Raw genomic sequence first — 17,660 nt, 5'->3', positions numbered from 1 at the left:
TCACCAAACCCAGCACCAAAGAACTAATACTGGGCCTACCAGACACCTCCAGACTCTGTTCTAGTGCTGGTGCCCCATGGCTGACTTGACTTCCCATAAGTTGCCTGGTAGGTGCCCTGCTGTTACAGGTTATATAATTTTCATATCACCCCTGTGAGCATTCATTAGTTTCCCTACCTAGCACTTGAACAATGTTCAAAACATTCAGAAAACAGCTCTAAAATTTTAGAAATGAGATTCCATTTGGAATAGTAAAAGTAATTGGGTTGATTTTAAGATGGTAAGAGTATCAGGCCACCTTCATCTGGATGAGTGCAATATTCTTTATTATTAGTAGTAGTAGTATTGGGAGGAAAGACAGAATTGGGAAAACGGAACTCTCTTCTTTAAAAACATAAAACCAATCTGCCTCCAGACTTTGCATCATGTTCTTATTCCATTCCAGTTCCTTGGGGTGCACAAAATATGAGACCAGGAAAAGCGGAGGGGAGAGCAGGGTTCCAGGCTTCCTCTTTGAGATGCTTTAGGGCCCCCTAGTGGCTGACTTAAGACAATTTTTATTTATTTTATTTATTTATTTTTTTAGGATTAGGTCCCCTTGACCCTGATTAAAAAAAGAGAGAGAGACCTTTCTGAATCTCTCCTGTGACAGGTGCAATAACTGTGTGGAGAAAAAATAGATAACAGTTGGTTTAGAGGGCTCAGTATTTTTTCACTTCTCAGTTCTTAGCGAAAGCAGTGCAGATTCTTTAGAAATAACAGATATATCACCTTACATATTTTATTCTGCATTCCTCATACTATATTATGTCATAGCGAACTCCTTTTAAGACATTTATATCCTGGTTTGTGTCAAAGGGCTATAATTCATAGGTAAGTACATCCTATCTTAGGTTTTACACACACACACACACACACAGACACACACACACAGACACACAGACACACAGACACACACACACACACACACACACACACACACACACACACACACCTATCCATACCATTGGTGGGGCAAAGGAATTCTTTTAATGTGGGGCTTCACGTGATATTAACAGAAGGGCTCAGTTTCTGGAATATTTCACTCTGACAACATTCCTATCGTTTAGAATCTTAGGCTACTGAGTTCAAAACTGCAACATTACATTGAGAAAGCAAAGCTTCTACCCGTTTAGGGTGCCTATTGACTGATGCAAGTAATTTTTGTGAAATCCCCTAATAATGAAATATATCTTTAATGTATCTTATTGACCAGAGTGAGTATTGCTCTGTCCCTCACTATGGTCATATTTTTCTCTCTAAAATCCAATCTAGAGAATGCAATATACTGGGTAATTATAATGGAGATGTTTCTTTACCACATGCTTATCTTTTAGTTTCTGATATTATTCCATTATATCTTCTTTGCTTGTAAATTTCAGGTCTCCCTCCCCTTCCTCAGTAACGTTAACCTTATTACTATGCTAATGTGTTGTAATAATGCATTTTTACACCACTAATGAAATGAAGCAAAGCAATGAATAAAAAGAAAGCCCAAATTCTTGCTTTAACTTTACCGAATTCCAGGGCAGGAGTGGGGGGTGTGGTTGGAGTACGGGAGGAGGAAGAGTAGGAAGCACGGTCGACCCGCAAAATAAAAATGATCCCCTTGTTTTCAGCGCGTTCTACAACAGAGCTGCACGTCAGAGGAAGAAGGAAGCAGCATTCGAGCTAAAAGGATTGGCATTAAACTTTGACACTTTAATGGTCTCTAGGATATTAGATAATATTTTATCATCTAATGTTCTTCTCCGACACGGTAGTGACATCAAAACCAGATAACGATCTCCTATCCCTGCAAACGTGCAGTGTGAGACTCATCCCCGCGGAGATAAGCCAGCAGGACCCCGGCTCGCAGTTAACTTATCCAGAAGCTCCAGTGCAAACGTGTTTTACTTCTTCGCCGGGGACGCCGCTGTGTAACCGCTACCGTCTTTTTGCATTCTCCTTTGCTGGGTCTGCCGCTGAGATTAGGTAAACAGCGCTCCAGAGCTGCGGGAGAGCAGGTGGCGGTGCACGAGGGGTGGGGTGGGGAGCACCGCGGCCGCGGGTCTTTGCCTAAAGAGGCTGGAGGAAAGGGAGGGGATGGCGGAAGGGTCCCGGATGGGTCGAGCTGAAGGCCAAGAGCGGGGTTACTTGGCGGGAGCCAGGTCCGAAGCCGAGCGAGGGGCCGGACCTCAAAACCCTGGGGCCCTCAGCCTGACCTCTGGGGAGTGTGGTCAGTACCGCAGCCCGAGCTCGGCATCCTTGTCTTATACACCCTCCCACCCCACGCCTTGCACTTTATCTCTGTTTTTGCATCCTTCCCCTGCCCTTTCCTGGAGTACTGTGGGCTTCCCGCTGCCTCATCTGCACCCAAGGGCCGAGAGAGAGGCGAGCGGAGGCGAGGCTGGGACCCGGGGCTCGCCGGGCTGGGGAGGGGTGGGGACCCGGGGCTGGGGGGTGGGGGGTGGGGTGGGGAAGGGGACCCCAGAAGCCCTGGGACCGAGCTGAGGAAAAACCCGGGAGCTGGATCACGCGCCAGAGCTCGGGTCTCCCAGTCAGAGTTGCCCATCCCTCTGCGTTCTCCTCCTCTCCGGGCCTGTTTCCCCCTCCTTTGGGTTTTCTCTCCAGGCCTCCTCCTTCCATTCACTCTCACACCACTGGCCCCTTTGGCCTGCCGGTTTCACCCACTCCTTCCATAGCTTCAGAGGACTCTCGGCGCCCCACTCGCGGCTTTAGGACTGGGAGGCTTTGGAAGTCCATTCAGTGGGATGTCGCGCGCGGGGCCCTTTTGCCAGGACGGAGAGCAAGAATGAAATTGGAACGGGGAGGGGCATGTCGTGCGTGCAAGGGTGTGTGTGTTGGGGGTGGGGGCAAAGAAATGCAGTTTTCCCGAAAGAACTGGGAGCTTTGGACCGGATTCTTAGATACAGAGCTCCAAATAATGTGTCCGAGCGCTTCATCGTGGCTCCTCGCAGCCGCAGCCTGCCCCATACCCTGCCCACGTCGGAGAGAAGCGGCGACCCGAGTAGAAGTGGAGGCGGGGAAACTTCCTACTTCCCACGACGGCGGTTTTGTCCAAGGGGGAGTGGGCAGGCTGTACCGCCCTGTGAGCCTGCCGGCGTCACGACAGCGGCAGCTGCGGACCCGTCCCTCTTCCCTTCCCCCTCTTTCCGCGAGGCTGGCCAAGCCCGAGGCGGCCGGGGGCGGTCGGGGTGGGGGGAGAAGGGCGGGGAGCTCCCAGCTAGCACCCTTTCATCCCAACCCGGGCCGAGATTCCGGCTCCGGGTGTTGCTTCCGCCCGCGTGCGAGTGAGCTGGAGAAGTAGAAGGGAGGAGCCTCGCGGGAGGGGGCGGAGCCCAGGCCGGGGCGGCCTCTCGGTCCGTGCGGCTGCGGCGCCTGCTATTGGCCAGTCGCGCCGTCACGGGGTGGAGGCGGGCGCCCCGGCGCGCGCTGGCCCCGCCCCCCGCCGGGAGCCCGGCCCGGGCTCGCGGTCCCCCCCAGCTGCACAGACATGACACAGACACACAGTCACTGCAGCTGCTGAGCGAGCCCGGAGCTCTGGGCACGCGGCGGCGGGGCCAGCCCGGAGCCCGGACCCCAGCGCCCGCCCGCGCCCCCCCTCCCCCCGCGGGCCTCCGCGCGGCGGCCCCCGCCTGGCCGGGCGCGGGAGGCGGGGATCGCGCGCCGGCTCCGGCCAGCGGCGCCCGGCTGCCGGCGGCGGCTGCAGCGGTAGCCCAGCTCCGAGCGCCCGGCGCTCGGGGAAGCCGGCGCGTCTCGAAGGCGGCGGCGGCGGCGGCGGCCGAGGCCGGCGAGCGCTCCCGGCGGCAGCGGGGCCGCCCGCCCCGGCTCCCCGCACCCACCGCGCTGCGCAGCGCCTCCGCTCCGGTGACCTTCCCGGGCGCCTCCCCCGGCCCCGCGCCCCCGGCCCCGCGCCCCAGGCCGGGGCGAGGCCCTCTCCAGCGCCTCCTAACCGCGGAGCCGCGGGCGGGCGGGCGGCGCAGGCCCGGGGGGAGGGGGCGCCGCGGCCGGCTGCAGTCTCCGTGCCGCCGCGCTCGGCGTCCGGCCCGGCCAGACTGCCGCTGCCCCGCCGCCGCGCGGAGCCCGGGCGCCCCAAGCTGGGGGCGCGGCCGCGCTCGCCTCGCGGGGCCGGGAGCGGGCAGGCCCTGCCCTGAGGGGGCGAAGCCGCGGGGAGCGCGGGAGGTGGAGCCGGCCCCGGCGGCCGCCCCGCGTCTCTCCCCAGCGCCCCCTTCCCAGACCCGGCCCGAGGCGGACGCAGGCCCCTGCCCGTGCGGGGCGCCCCCGGCTCTGAAGAGTCCCTAGGGCGGGGAGCAGCTCCAGGCAGCGGCGCCGGAGGGAGAGGAAGAAGGGACTGTGCCCAGCCTGGGCGGCCCGGACCCTCCCCGCAGCTTTTGGAGCCGGGGGCCGCCCCGAAGTCTGCGCTTGGCACCGCCGCTTGAGCTAGGGCAGCGCCTGCTGGGACCCCGACCCGGAGACCCTCTGCGCCTTGTAGGCGGCGGCGGCGCCGCCGCGCCACCCAGCTCTTCCGCGGTCCCCCTGTGTTTGGCGGCAGTCACGGCCAAGGTAAGAGCCCGGGGGTGCTTGAGAGCCGCCCCGGGGACGCCCTGGTGAGCGGCGCCGGACAAGTTCTCCGAACCTGTAGCTGGTACCCCCTGTGAGACAACACCCTCAGCTGTCTGGGCCAGGAACCCTGGACAAGCTGGAAGTACAAGTCCCCAAGTCTCTGATGTCCCCAGGACCCTTCTCCGGGACTGTCTTGCTCCTAGGCACATAGGCTGCTTAACGGGGAGCAAGCAAGGAGGAGTTTCCTGTTCAGCACCGGGAGGTAGTGTGCCCGCGCCCACCCCCACCCCAAGCCCCCCGCAGCTTGTTAGCTTTGGGCACCTGTGCTTTGGGGAACCTGCTGTGTTTTTAGCTGCCCCTCTTCGGTGATCCTCACCTGCCTTTCCTGGTGTGATGCTGTGAAGAACTTTTCTTTGCTCCTTGTTGTAGAGAGTCGTGGCGATTTAGGGTGAGCCGCCACAGCTTTCCAGTCCCTCTATAGGACAGAGTGGTTGGGTGGCGGGGACATCTGTAGAGAGGAAACCTAACCAGAGTGCCAGTCCTGTTTCCACAAACCTGCTCGTGGGGAGTGATCAGTATATAGCGATCCAGGTATTCTCGTGAATATCTCTGTTGCTGAAGGCTAGAGTGGCTGACTCCAAGGTTTGTGCTTCCTTATTTTGTTTATTGCTGTATTACTTTCTTCAAAGTTTTCCTTTTAAGGAACCTCAGTCCTATAAGCCTGTCCTTGCCTGTTTGAAATTTATTAAGCCTATGAGATTTCCCTGGAACAATCTGATTTTAAATGGGTCACTTAGGAAGGAACAGATTGTCTCTCCTACATTGACTCCATCCCCCCGGTGACCCTGTTTAATGGGGATGGATTTTTTTCCGTCCCTGAGCTGATGTACCTCGGTTGAGCAGGTTTCTGTTGAATCCCGAATCCGTGAATTTTGTCACTCAGTCCATTAAAATGATCTCCTGAGGGAGCAAAATAGCAGCTTACATTTTCCGTGAATGTCACAGGAAGTTTTACAGGGTCTTATGTAAGTTGCCCTAGAGAGCACTCAGGCTCCTGTTTCCTTCTTGGGGGATGAGGTGGGGCTGCTAGTGGGTCCGTCACCTCCCCTAAAGTCACCTCCCCTAAAGGCAGATCGGTCCCTCTCAGACACAGGTGGAAACCCAGAGTGCTTATTCACTCCGTGGAGGCAGTCACCTCAGGCTAATTTTTCTCACCTCTCCTGTCTTCCCTCCCCAGGAATCAGCTTTGGTAGACTTAAGACTGGGGAAGGTTCTAAATAAGGAAAGGAATAAGTGGTGTTTTCTTTTCTCATCTCTCACAAATGGGTGACATGAATGAATTGCTCGCGGGCATGAGTCCTCACTGGGGATCAAAACAAAACAAAACAAAACCTGGCTTTAAGGTTTCACACATTTTAGTGAACCTTTATATTTGAAGAGTGTTTTCCTTCAGTGAAAATTGTTTGAAGAGAACACACGTTTATCGAGCCAGGGCCTGTTACTTCCATACCAGGAAGAAAATGAATTGGAACAGAGAGGCAAAAGTCCTGAAGATCTACATGTTAGTGGGTTTTCAAGGGTGGTGAGGAAAGGAAACAAATTCCCCTAACAGGATAGAGAGAAGGGATCATCTTTCCCTTCATCTTTCAGGGAGAAGATGGGATCACTCTGGAGTGGGCCCTTTTCCTTCAGGTAGTGAAATGTGCTAGCTGGTGGGTTAACTTTTGGCTGTAAGATAACGCAGATCGCATTGACTTTGGAAGCAGAACTAGAAGGGCCTTGGAAATGAAATGAAAAGTTTTCCCGGCTCCTCATAGGTCCCAGAGGACCTCCATCTCATTGGGATGATATGAAGGTTTCCTTAGGTTCTTGGGTTCCTGAGCTGTGGTTTACTGTGGATGCTGATTGCAGGAGTATCTCCATTTTTCAGCCATCTACAGTGGCAGGACACTAGGGGACTAGTTTTCTATTCTACCACCAATGAAGAAAACATAAGGACCCATGTTACAAAAGGCTATGGTGTATCTTTAGGGCTCAGGAACTTGACTTTTTGGTACCTGATGTATGCTTGCATGAATGAGTGTATTCCAAATGCTTAAATGATGGGCCTGATCACATCTAAAGTGTCATTTAGGCAACTCAGAACCGGTTAACTGCAAAGTACTATGCAAGACTGAAAAAAACTCAGTTGCAGTCTCTAAGTTTACAGGGGCTATACATTTCGGGCAGACAGAATCTCTTGCAGATTCCATCCTTTGGGCGTCAGACCATGCTGACTTTGTGTTCCCTGAGAGGTTGTAATCCCCTTTTTGGTTTTGGGCTACACCGAACACCCGCAGTCTTCTGAGTGGAGTCCAGCATCAACTCCCTCAAACTTAAAATTTCTCACTTGTCATCCCTTAAAAGTACACACCTTGTATTTATACACATAGAACATTTGACAGTGTGGTTTCATCTCAGATGCTCTCTGCACTTTTAACAGCATTAAGTCATTAGTGTCTAGGTTTCTTCCAGCAGAATTGCAAGATAATTCTATTTCACTGAAGAACAAAGCCCCGTTGCCCAGGCTTACCTTACGCACAGTGGCCAAACCTTATCAAAGTTGACTTCCAGAGGTGAACAGACAGAAAAAGGTGAGAAGCAGAGTCCAAGAAGAGATTACCCATTTCAGAACACTGGCACCAAAAAAGGCAAATGTCACCAAGATTTAGGTCTCAATGGATTCTAAAAGCCCCAACTCAGCATATGGAATTAGACTTAGTGTCTGGAACCTGTGAACCTGTATGAGTTATTACACTTTCCTGAACCCTGGGGTCTGGCAGACCACATTTGTGATCTTTTACCCATATGCGTAGTGCATATTTAGGTAGTTTGAAGGGAGCTATTGTTGTGGTCTAAGGAAAATGGTCAGCATAAAGCTTTATTTCTGTTATTAAAGCTTTATAGATTGATTCTCATAGGCACCGTATAGCCAGGGGGTAGGAGATTGGAGCAGGAGAACACTGTTAAATTTGCCATTGAGCATCAACTAGTGAAAACTCGTCCTGCAAAAGATACATACTGTGGACCTACAGTGTGTGCGAAGTCTTCTGAATTTTAGGGACACCAGGTGGCAGAGGGAGAGTAAGAAGTTGATGCAGAATACTGGCCTTCCTTAGGGTCTGTGAATAATGTGAAGGCATCTTTGCAGCCAGAGTTCTCAGAGAATAGGGAGCATGCAAGGTCAGGGGTGTGAGTCCCAGGGCACTGGGAGCTCTGGGCACCCAGCCATTGACACACTTTAGCAATATAGCCCCCCTCACAGGATCCACTAGTGTTGTTGAGGCTTTGCTGCTCTACTCTAGAGCATTTGACATTGAGAGGTACTCGGGTGCTGAGTTCCTCTTTGAGCACATTGATGTTTGGAGCCCAGTAGGAAGCAGCTGGTAAAGTTACAGCATAATGCAATATATTTTGTTTTATTTTATTTTACATATTTTTAAATGTTTATATTTGAGAGAGAAAAAAAGAGAGTGCGGACACAAGCAAGAAGGGGAGGGGCAGAGAGAGGTGAAGACAGAATCTGAAACAGGCTCCAGGCTCTGAGCTGTCAGCACAGAGCCAGATGTGGGGCTCGAACTCACCAGCCGTGAGATCACGACCTGAGCCAAAGTCGGACGCTTAACCCACTGAGCCACCAAGGTGCCCCTGAAATGTATTTTAGAAAATGTTTCTCTTTTTAACTCCACAAACAATAATTGAACATCTCTTATGTGGCAGCCATGCTCTGTGTGGAGGCTACAGAGGTTTCATGTTTAGTTCAGGGATGCAGACATCGAACCATTACTACAAGCTAAGTGCCGTTGTATAGGTTTCTGCAAAGGATGAGCTTGACTTTGCCAGAAGAGGAGAAAGGAAGAGAGCCCCAGTCGGAAAGAACAGCATGGGAACTTTAAAAGATGTACTGTATATGGAGCACGGCCATTAGTTGATGTGGCTGGAAAATTTCTGGGAGACGGGAAAGCCTTGGTGTTAGAAGGGAGAGAATTTAATAGGATTCCATGCTGGGGACTAGCTTCATGCTCCTTGTGTTCAAATGGCAAGGAGAAAGGTTTCTGGATAAGATCCTCGAGTACTAGTTGATTATGCCACATTGTTAATAAAAACAGAAACAGGAACTCTCTTTTTTGTCCTTTATCCTTCTACATATAGCACTTTGCCTGTTCTTTAAAAAAACTATTAGCAATGCAAATAAAGAAAGGGTCCCTTATCAACCATAAGTCCGCCCTCTTGTGTACAAGAATTCCATCTGGGGCTTTCATTATGTGATTATGCAGCAGTGGGAGAAATGACAATGTTGCTTGACAAATGATATAGTATGGGGGAAAAAAAATCCTTCTCTATGACAACAAATTCCATTTTGTCAGATTTGCTTCTGGGTAGAGTTATGGCCGTGTTTAGCACTTGAACAAGGTTCTTGTATTTGAATCATCTCAGTTGTGGCCTGAACTTTCTTTGCTGTTGGAAAAAGAAGAATGTAATAATGAGGATGAGTATGTGTGTGTGCATGTGTGCAAATGTACGTGTGTGTGTGTGTGTGTGTGTGTGTGTGTGTGTGTGTGTGTTGTGGCATGAGGAAACTGTATAGTGAAGAAAAACCACAGTATAGCTGCTGGAGGATGTTAGGGAGGAAGGAAAATCACAGTGGCAGCAGTGAGCCCCAGTGCAAAATATATTTAGTGTTTTCAGAAATAGGAGCCAGACAGTGGAGGTAAAAGAAGCTTCTGTGTGCGTTTGCTTGTATCCTCTTTACCTGTGTTGAGTGAGAGGCAGGGTGGTTTAAGTAAAATCGGAAAATCTGGGTCTAGCCTTGCATCATCTGTTGCTGACTTGCTGTGTGACATTACAATACTTCTTGACCTCTCTGGGCTTCAGGCCTTGTCTCTCTATACATGAGTTCTTTATCTTGCTACTAGGAATTTAGAGCCCAGAAAGGGAATGGGATTACCTAAGTTAGTGGCAAAGTTCGGACTTCTTAAGATTTCTGACTCTGAAATGGGAAGAGGCCTGGCCAGTTCAAAGGTGCACTTTACCTGGAAATATAAAACACCACAAGGATGGAACACTGAATAAAAGAATCACAAAGTCTTCGCTGTGTTGCTTGTAGATTCTCTGATCTCTCTCTGATGTATTGGGCCATTCACACATAAGCAGCTAGACTTGCCTGCTAACTTATTATGTAATATGGAAGCCAGTTGATTTTGATGTTACCTATTCTTTGAGAACGACTTGAGAATTAAGTACCTCGTGATAAAAAGCAATGCTGAAAATTTTGATTGTTTCCATCTTAAGTAGATAAAAGCTGAGTTGACCCTTAGGGATTTTGCAAAGCCTGGATTCTAATGTGGAAAGGGGAACCCTTTCATATGGCTGGGGCGGGGGCGGGTTACCTTGCAGTCAAGCTGTGGGGCAAGTGTGGGGGGAGGGATGTTTGGAAGAAAAATAGATGCAGAAAAGCACTTGGGTAGATGAACAAGTCGGGGAAAAATAAAAACCAAGTTAATTTTATGCTTCCAAATTTGTGTTCTAGAAAGAAAGCTCTTCCCCCGCCAGACATTGATCTCCTGGGTGTAGAGGGTAGTGCTTACTGGAAAGAGGAGATTCGAAGTGAGTACAGTGTAAATATAAGGTTTTTGGGTTTTTTTTTTTCCATTATTATTTCAGTTTAGAAGCTAACTATAGGAATGCCCTATTTTAGGAGAATTTGCCTTGTGAAATCTGATTTTATTTAATTTTATTTATTTGAAGTTTATTTATTTTTGAGAGAGGGAGAGATACATACAGAGTGCGAGAAGGGGAGGGGCAGAGAGAGAGGGGGAGACACAGAATTTGAAGCAGGCTTCAGGCTCTGAGCTGTCAGCACAGAGCCTGATGCAGGGCTCGAACCTTCAAACCATGAGATCATGACCTTAGTGGAAGCCGGACGCTTAACCGACTGAACCACCCAGGTGCCCCTGAAATCTGATTTTAAAGGTGAACACATTAAGATAAGTAATTGGGGCACAACAGATTTTTATTATACAAAAGGGATTCATAAAAGGCTCTTTTTAAGGGCTAGATCGTTTATTGTATTTCAAATTATTTGATTACGACAATCATGATGGATGCTTTTGGGAACCTCTGTTCCATAAAACCAAGGTTTTTTTTATACTATAAACTTCTCAAATGTTTTAACAAATAACTCCCTATGTTCACCTGCCAAGGATCCTAATAAGGATCTGTTTTACTGAGAAGTACAGTAGTTATATTAACTTTCATAACCACTAACTAGCACCTAGTGTTCCCTCACTTACCTAGTTACTTGGGGCAGATTTACTTGTTTAACTGCTTGTCTTCCTGGAGATGGCAGTCCTAACTACCCACCTGCCTGAGTCCCTTCACTGCCCCCACTGAGCTTCTACCTCTGAGAATATATCAAAAACAGAAGCGGTTTAAAGAGGAAATTAGGTAAGAGTTTCCAGGATTGTGAGTTTTCCTAATTGCGGAGACATGGAATGAATTTTGTTCTCAGTCTACAGGAGAGGAGATAAATGTAGGAGATGTTCAGAATCATGCTTGCCTACTAGCTTGTCCTTTGCCGCATCTGAAATGTCTAGGGCTTTTAGTTTAGTTTTGTTTTTTTGTTCCTTTATCTCTCATGAAAGTTCCCAGAAAAGAATTTGTTCTAGGAATGAAATAAAATGTGAAGCACTTATGGCTCCAGAGGTAATTTGGGGGCAACCTGGAGTTGTAGGCTGGGGCCAGAATGGAAAGTCCCGTGTCACCGGTAATTTTGGCCTCTCTTGTCACCTTATGGGGCTGCGCCTTGGACAGGCAGCAGGCGAAGATGGAGATGGAGCCCTGACCTGCTGGGAGAGGTTTGCTCTTTGCACAGCTCTTTTTCAAAGTGCCAAGGCCAGTCGGGAAGAAAGGCCAGTTGCTGATCTTTCCACAGAAGCAGTAGAATTTAGGGGGATTTACAGCAGCACATGGGCATGTGGGGATTTCTTTCTTCCTCCTTTTTTTTTTTTTTTTTTTTAATTTAAATTCAGCAGGGAGTCATGGGCTCTCCAGTGTTGTTCTGTGGCTAGGGATTGCCTTGGATACGTTGGAGCACATACTTATTATTGAGTAAGGTTAACATTTCTGTGGCTACTGGGAAACACCCCCTCCCCTGCTTTGTTTCCAGAATGGTTGCATAGATCTTGAATATGCCAGCCTGTGTGTGTACCAGCCTCCTTGACTGATGTCAGCTCTCATCTGGGAATGGTATTTCCTGGTTGCTTCAGGAGCCAAGGGAGGCACAGGCCGAGTGACGGAGCAGGATGGGGCTTTTCCTTGCCTGCACGCTTGGTGCCTGGTGCTTAGTAGGTCTGCACCAGGTAAGTAGTGTGTTCTCCCAGAACGGTTTGTTTGATGAATGAACAAATGGTCGTGTTTTCAGTGCTGGGGTGGGGGTGATGGGGGAGGGAGAGTGAGTAAACACCAGCAGACATACAGACTCGAGGCCTCTCCAGGAAGATGTTATTTTAAAAATGTGAAGGACATTTCAGGTCAGCAAAATGAATTCTCTTAGGGGTCATTGTTGTGGTTCAAACACTGATGGCTTTGTAACAAGGCAAGGGAAGTACAGTACCGAAATGTGTGGCGGATTTCCTTTGCTCTGAATTTGTGAGGATTTTGACTTTTTTCTGGCACCAGACGAATGGGCGTGCCCTAAAGCCTGTCAAATGTACACGCCAGGTGGCCTGGAAGATGCCTGGAAAAGCGGGATTGTTGCTGATGCTGTTCCCTGCACTGGTGAGGGTGATTATGAAGTGACCCGAGTGGAGCCGGGTGGGGGTGGCTCCCTCTTAGGAGGGGGTGGAGGGGGGGGGTTTGGAAAAGCTTAGGAAGGCTGGAGCCTGCTCTCTCCCTGTAGGGAGACCTCTCTACTGCCATCTTGTCTGGTCTCTTTTCGCTGTTTACCTGGATCACTGGCACGTGGGCTCTTCCACGTTGGGGAAGTTCTCTGCATCGGGGGCAGAGCTGTGGTGTGGAGATGCCACCAGGGCTGGAGGAGACCTTGAGCCCCCCAGACCAACACCTTTGTTTCACAGCTGTGGTTACTAAGGCCGGAGGTAAGGAGGATTATCCGGAGGGGAGGTAGGACCAGCACCCAGCTTCCTGACCACCCCGTGTAGCCTGTGGCTCTGCCTTTTCACACCCGTGACTTCTGGGTGTCTGTCCCTAGCCCCCTTCCCTTCCTGTCATTGCTCTATGTCAGCTTGTTCCACACCCAAAAGTTCGTTCCCCGAGTGCCTCCTTTGTGGCAGGCACTCTTCCAGTGGGTCATTTTGTGTCGTTTTGGCTTCCCGCACCCTTGGTGGTGGGCACGGCACTCTTGCTCTCCCCAGCTACTGGGCGTGGAAGCTGAGGCTTGCGCAGATCACACAGCCGTGAAGCCTGGGGCTGGGACTCGACCCTGAGCTGTTGAGACTTGGTCTGCTGCCTCAGTACTGACCTTGCCTGGCTTCCCCGCCCGTCTACACTCGCTGTGTGTCCTAGGACCCTGTAGGTCTTCTCCAGTCCTAGCCTATTGGCTGTTGCCCAGAAACGCCTCTTGTTTTCTTGCTTGGGCCTGTTAGTTACTGCTGCTCCCTTTGCTGGATCAGACTCTTCTGTCCTCCCTCCTTTGGTCAGAATCTCTCCTGCCTAGAGGCCCCGTGCACTCTGTGTGTCTTTGAAGGCATTTCCTTCATTCATTCCACATCCACTAAGCCAACACTCTTCAGCCAACGTTCAGTATAAACTCCCATGATATACAGGCCTCAGCTTGACATCTGCAACACGGGGGTGAGATCACCCGCCATCACCCGGGAGCCTTGGCGAGGGAGGTATATGCTAACAAGGGCATGCATGAAGGGCAGTGGGCACCGTGTGTTGGCAGTGTTGTGCTTGGGGGGTCGAAGAAGAGAGTATTCAGTCTGGCTCTTAGTGACTAGGAGACAGAAGAACAGAGTGGGAGAGGCATTGCCCCAGACCCGGGAGACTGGCATGTTCTCATATGGTCTTCTGCGTGGCATCTGGTCAGTGTCTCTACCCTTTTCTTAATATCCTCACTATGGCTAGGTTAGCCCATCTGTGTTCCTATGGGTATGTCTTGCTACCCTCCTAGCACTTAGGAACCCTAAAGTAATCAATCATTTATGAAATTAAATTGAAAGCCCTCTGTCCTTGCCCTCAAGAAAGATACTTGGAGAGATTTAAAGAATGTGTGGTGAGGCACCTGCATGGCTCAGTCAGTGGAGTGTTGACCTCAGCCCAGGTCATGATCTTGCGGTCTGGGAGTTCGAGCCCCGCATCGGGCTCTGTGCTGACAGCTCAGAGCCTGGAGCCTGCTTCAGATTCCCCGTCTCCCTCTCTCTCCTGCCACTGCCCATCCCCTTGACCCTCATGCTCTGTCTCTCTGTCTCTCAAAAATTAATAAACATTAAAAAAAATTAAAGAATGTGTGGTAAGTTAAATAACAAGAGAAGATTCAAATCAACGGTTCAGAGCAAGAATAGAAACCATGTGGCAGTGCAGTTAATGGTTGTAGATTATTGGAGCCGGATGGGAAATAGGAGGTGGGAGTTTACTTTAGCTGCTCAAACTCAGTGGAGGTAGGATTTGAGTTGGGTCTTTGGACTCAGGATAGTTAAAATCTGAACAGAAGAATTATAGGGAGGTCAAGGGGCCCACGTTAGGTGGACAAGTATTTCTGGGTTACAGGATTTCTTGGGTTTCTTTTAGCAGGGAGTTGGAGGTGAACTTGGCAAGCAAGGTTGGGGCTGTGGGCTTTTGGAAGGCAGGGTGACTTTGATCAGAAGGATGGTGTATTAAAGGCTGTGTTTTAGGGGCGCCTGGGTGGCTCAGTCGGTTGGGCATCCGACTTCGGCTCAGGTCATGATCTCGCGGTCCGTGAGTTCGAGCCCCGCATCGGGCTCCGTGCTGACAGCTCGGAGCCTGGAGCCTGCTTCGGATTCTGTGTCTCCCTCTCTCTCTCTGCCCTTCCCCCACTCACACTCTGTCTGTCTCTCGAAAATAAATAAACACTAAAAAAAATTAAAAAAAAAAAAAAGCTCTGTTTTAAGAAGATGAGCCCAACAGTATTGGGGTCAGATTGGAGTGGGGAGACATGGAAACTGGGAGGCCGTTGAACAGGCTTTTGCCCTGGTTCGCACGTGAAGTTCTGAAGACCACTGGGCCAGAACTGGTACAGTAGGGATAGTAGCCCAGAGGAGTTTCTGAACTTTTCTCTGATCCCAGTCATTGGTGCAGAAGTCAGATGGTTTACGTTGCCTCCTGGAAAGTTTACTTGTGACACTAGCGGTGTTCTTTTTTTTTTTTTTTAACGTTTTTTTTATTTTTGAGACAGAGAGAGACAGAGCATGAACGGGGGAAGGGCAGAGAGAGAGGGAGACACAGAATCGGAAGCAGGCTCCAGGCCCTGAGCCATCAGCCCAGAGCCCGATGCGGGGCTCGAACTCACGGACTGCCAGATCGTGACCTGAGCTGAAGTCGGACGCTTAACCAACTGAGCCACCCAGGCGCCCCTATCGGTGTTCTTAAAATAGTGCTTTCTCCCTTGGCTCTGCTGGGCAAGGGGATGGGGCTTGGGTCAAAATGCACCCTCCAGAGCCTCTTTTACTGGGGTTTTGTTCACATGAGCCCCGCGGTAGAGAGCAACGTTTTTCCTAGCCCTGGATGATAGTAAGGGATGGAATGGAGAAAATTCTTCTTTTCCTCATGAGGGGTCCCTAAAGCAGTGGCAGCAGAGAGCTGAGAGCAGAATGACTGGGGCTCAGACGTCCGGCTCCCGATCCACCTTACAAGCGAAGCTGTGCTGTGTGTCCCGTGACTGGTGGTGTTTCTCCGCCTGAGCAGGGCCTTGCTGGGAGATTACAGTCCCCACCTTTCAGAATTGCAGAGTAAGCCATTCTGGATGACAGAGTTTTTCAAATCGACTAGCCCGATCCCTTCTAGATAAGACAGCCTTTATTTTTAATCTTTAAGGAGTGAGGGCTTTTCTAGAATGTTCTGTGTGTTTACCCTCACCGGCTCGCTATTGGCCACTGGAAAGCATCCAGCTTTCTTATCAGGACACACAAAGCTTGTTATGAACTGGCCCCTGCCTTTCTCTGCGGCCACATCCGCCTTCCCCCACCTTCATGCATCCCCACTCATTATCTTTTTTTCCCTTACTGGCTATTTCCCCCTAAACCTGCCAAGCCGTGCATGTCTTTCTCCTTCTCTCTGATGAGTTCTTTCCCTCTGTCTGCCTCTGACACCTCTGTTTTTCCTTCACAACCCAGGACAGGCAGCCTTTCCTGCAAGTTTTTCCTGGTTCTGGGTGCTAAACCGCATGTGTGTCTGGGGCTGGACTCTGCCTCTGCGTTTTCTACGCTGTATTCCTAGCTCTTCAAGCTGGCCGCCTTGCCGTGAGTGTGGGAGCCTTTCAGTAAAGAGGGCATCTTAGGGCTGAGGGCTCTTCAGTGTTTCCCCGGATGCCTGGACCGTGCTGTCCGCTCCGTACGTGGTAGCAGTGATTGTTATGTTGGATTTCATCGAATTTGCGTGTCCAGGCCTAATTCAGCCCTTTCCTGCAGAACCTTGAGTGTTCAGTGTGCTGTAGGGGCACATGGGGTGTGCGTGTGTATCACCTTCTCAAGGTACCCCCGGTCTAAAGAGGGCATGCACCCTTGCCAGGGACCAGCATGGCTAATGTGGGGTGGAGATGGGGAGGGGGCCCTTGCCACCTCTCCAGACAGAGAAGTGCCTCTTACACAAACCCCCAGGCTGAATGTTGAAGTTTCGCTTAAAGAACCTCTGTATCCCTGCTGCTTCCTCTTGTCTTGCTCCGTGTAACTATGTTGCCATCACCCTCACCACACCCTCTTGTGTCTGCTGCCCCAGCGTTGCATTTCTCTGCTTTCCTCCATTGTCTCTGGTCTTCAGCCTCTTCTTTCTTCTCCTCCTAGGCTTTTTAAAACCCTGATGGAGAAGGTCAGCTCTTTCCTTCAAGCCGTAGCGGACCTTGCCCTCGAGTGTTTGATTCTTTCTGGTGATGCTGCTGGTCCCTAGGTGCTGATGGAGTCTTTGACCGTGGTTTCCGTTGTTTACTAGGCTTAATGCCGTCGCACGTTCTTTAGAGAACCAGTTGCAGAGTGGCACTTGGAGTAGATTGAGAGATTACCAGGCAGTGATGGGCAGTGGCTGAGGAGGATGGATAGACTTGCACAGAAGCCCAGCCCCAGCGCCCAAAGACTCTGCTTCAGGTAACCGGTGTGTTTATGTCGGAATTTTTAGGATCGCCTCTAGTATTTGTGAGGTCCGTTTGGGTTTTTATCACACTGCCCTTGTAAGCCCGGCATTGGTGCCGCGTGAGTAGGTTTGCTTAGCGAATCAGGGAGGAGTGGTAGATGAACCCTGGGCTTTATCGGAGGGTGTATGTGATCTGGGCACTGGCAACACTTTGTAAACTTGCACTTGGCACGGGAGTTGGTTTCATGGTTCACAAGGCCCTGCTACTTTTCCAATAGTAGTCTGACTTCATACACACCAAGAGATGCTTTCTCTGGCTCTTACTTATTGACATTTCCCTTTTTCTTCTGCTTGGATTTATCCCTAGCTCCTGTTGAAACGGCATTTTTGAGCTCATTAAATCTGTTAATGTGTCTGTAATGCTTAGGACAGAGCCATACACAGAAAGCACGCCATAAGTATTAGCTGTTATAATTGTGTTTTTATTTAGAGCTTCCCCACCGTTTCTCCCCTCTCCCTCACTACTTATGGTGGTCGTGCTTGGTAAAAGAAGGAAACCAATGGCTCTTGGGGCAGAGGAGGGGGCCACAGGCTTTGTCTTTTCAGCTCTGTCCAGAGATCTCAGAAAGCTTGCAGAGGCCCCGAAGGTAACGGCAAACACTAGCCCACTCATCACCTGAGACTGTTTTTCTGAAGCTTTCTGTCCTGCCATGCTCCTTTCTCATATTGGGAAGTTGGCACCCTGACTGGCA

General features: G+C 50.4%; 1 protein-coding gene across 1 annotated transcript in view; it reads left to right on the top strand.

Annotated features, from left to right (window-relative positions):
• The first annotated feature begins 4,211 nt into the window (after positions 1–4,211).
• Positions 4,212–17,660, top strand: part of LARGE1 (LARGE xylosyl- and glucuronyltransferase 1) — a 539,877-nt gene continuing 526,428 nt past the window's right edge. The window contains exon 1 of the mRNA XM_042947656.1: positions 4,212–4,605. The gene's annotated coding sequence lies outside the window, so the exon portion shown is untranslated. The remainder of the gene's footprint in view (positions 4,606–17,660) is intronic.

The sequence above is a fragment of the Panthera leo genome, chromosome B4 (genome assembly GCF_018350215.1).
Source record: "Panthera leo isolate Ple1 chromosome B4, P.leo_Ple1_pat1.1, whole genome shotgun sequence".
Taxonomy (NCBI): Eukaryota; Metazoa; Chordata; class Mammalia; order Carnivora; family Felidae; genus Panthera; species Panthera leo.
Note: the sequence above shows the minus strand (reverse complement) of the source record. Positions and strands in the feature narration are given on the sequence as shown.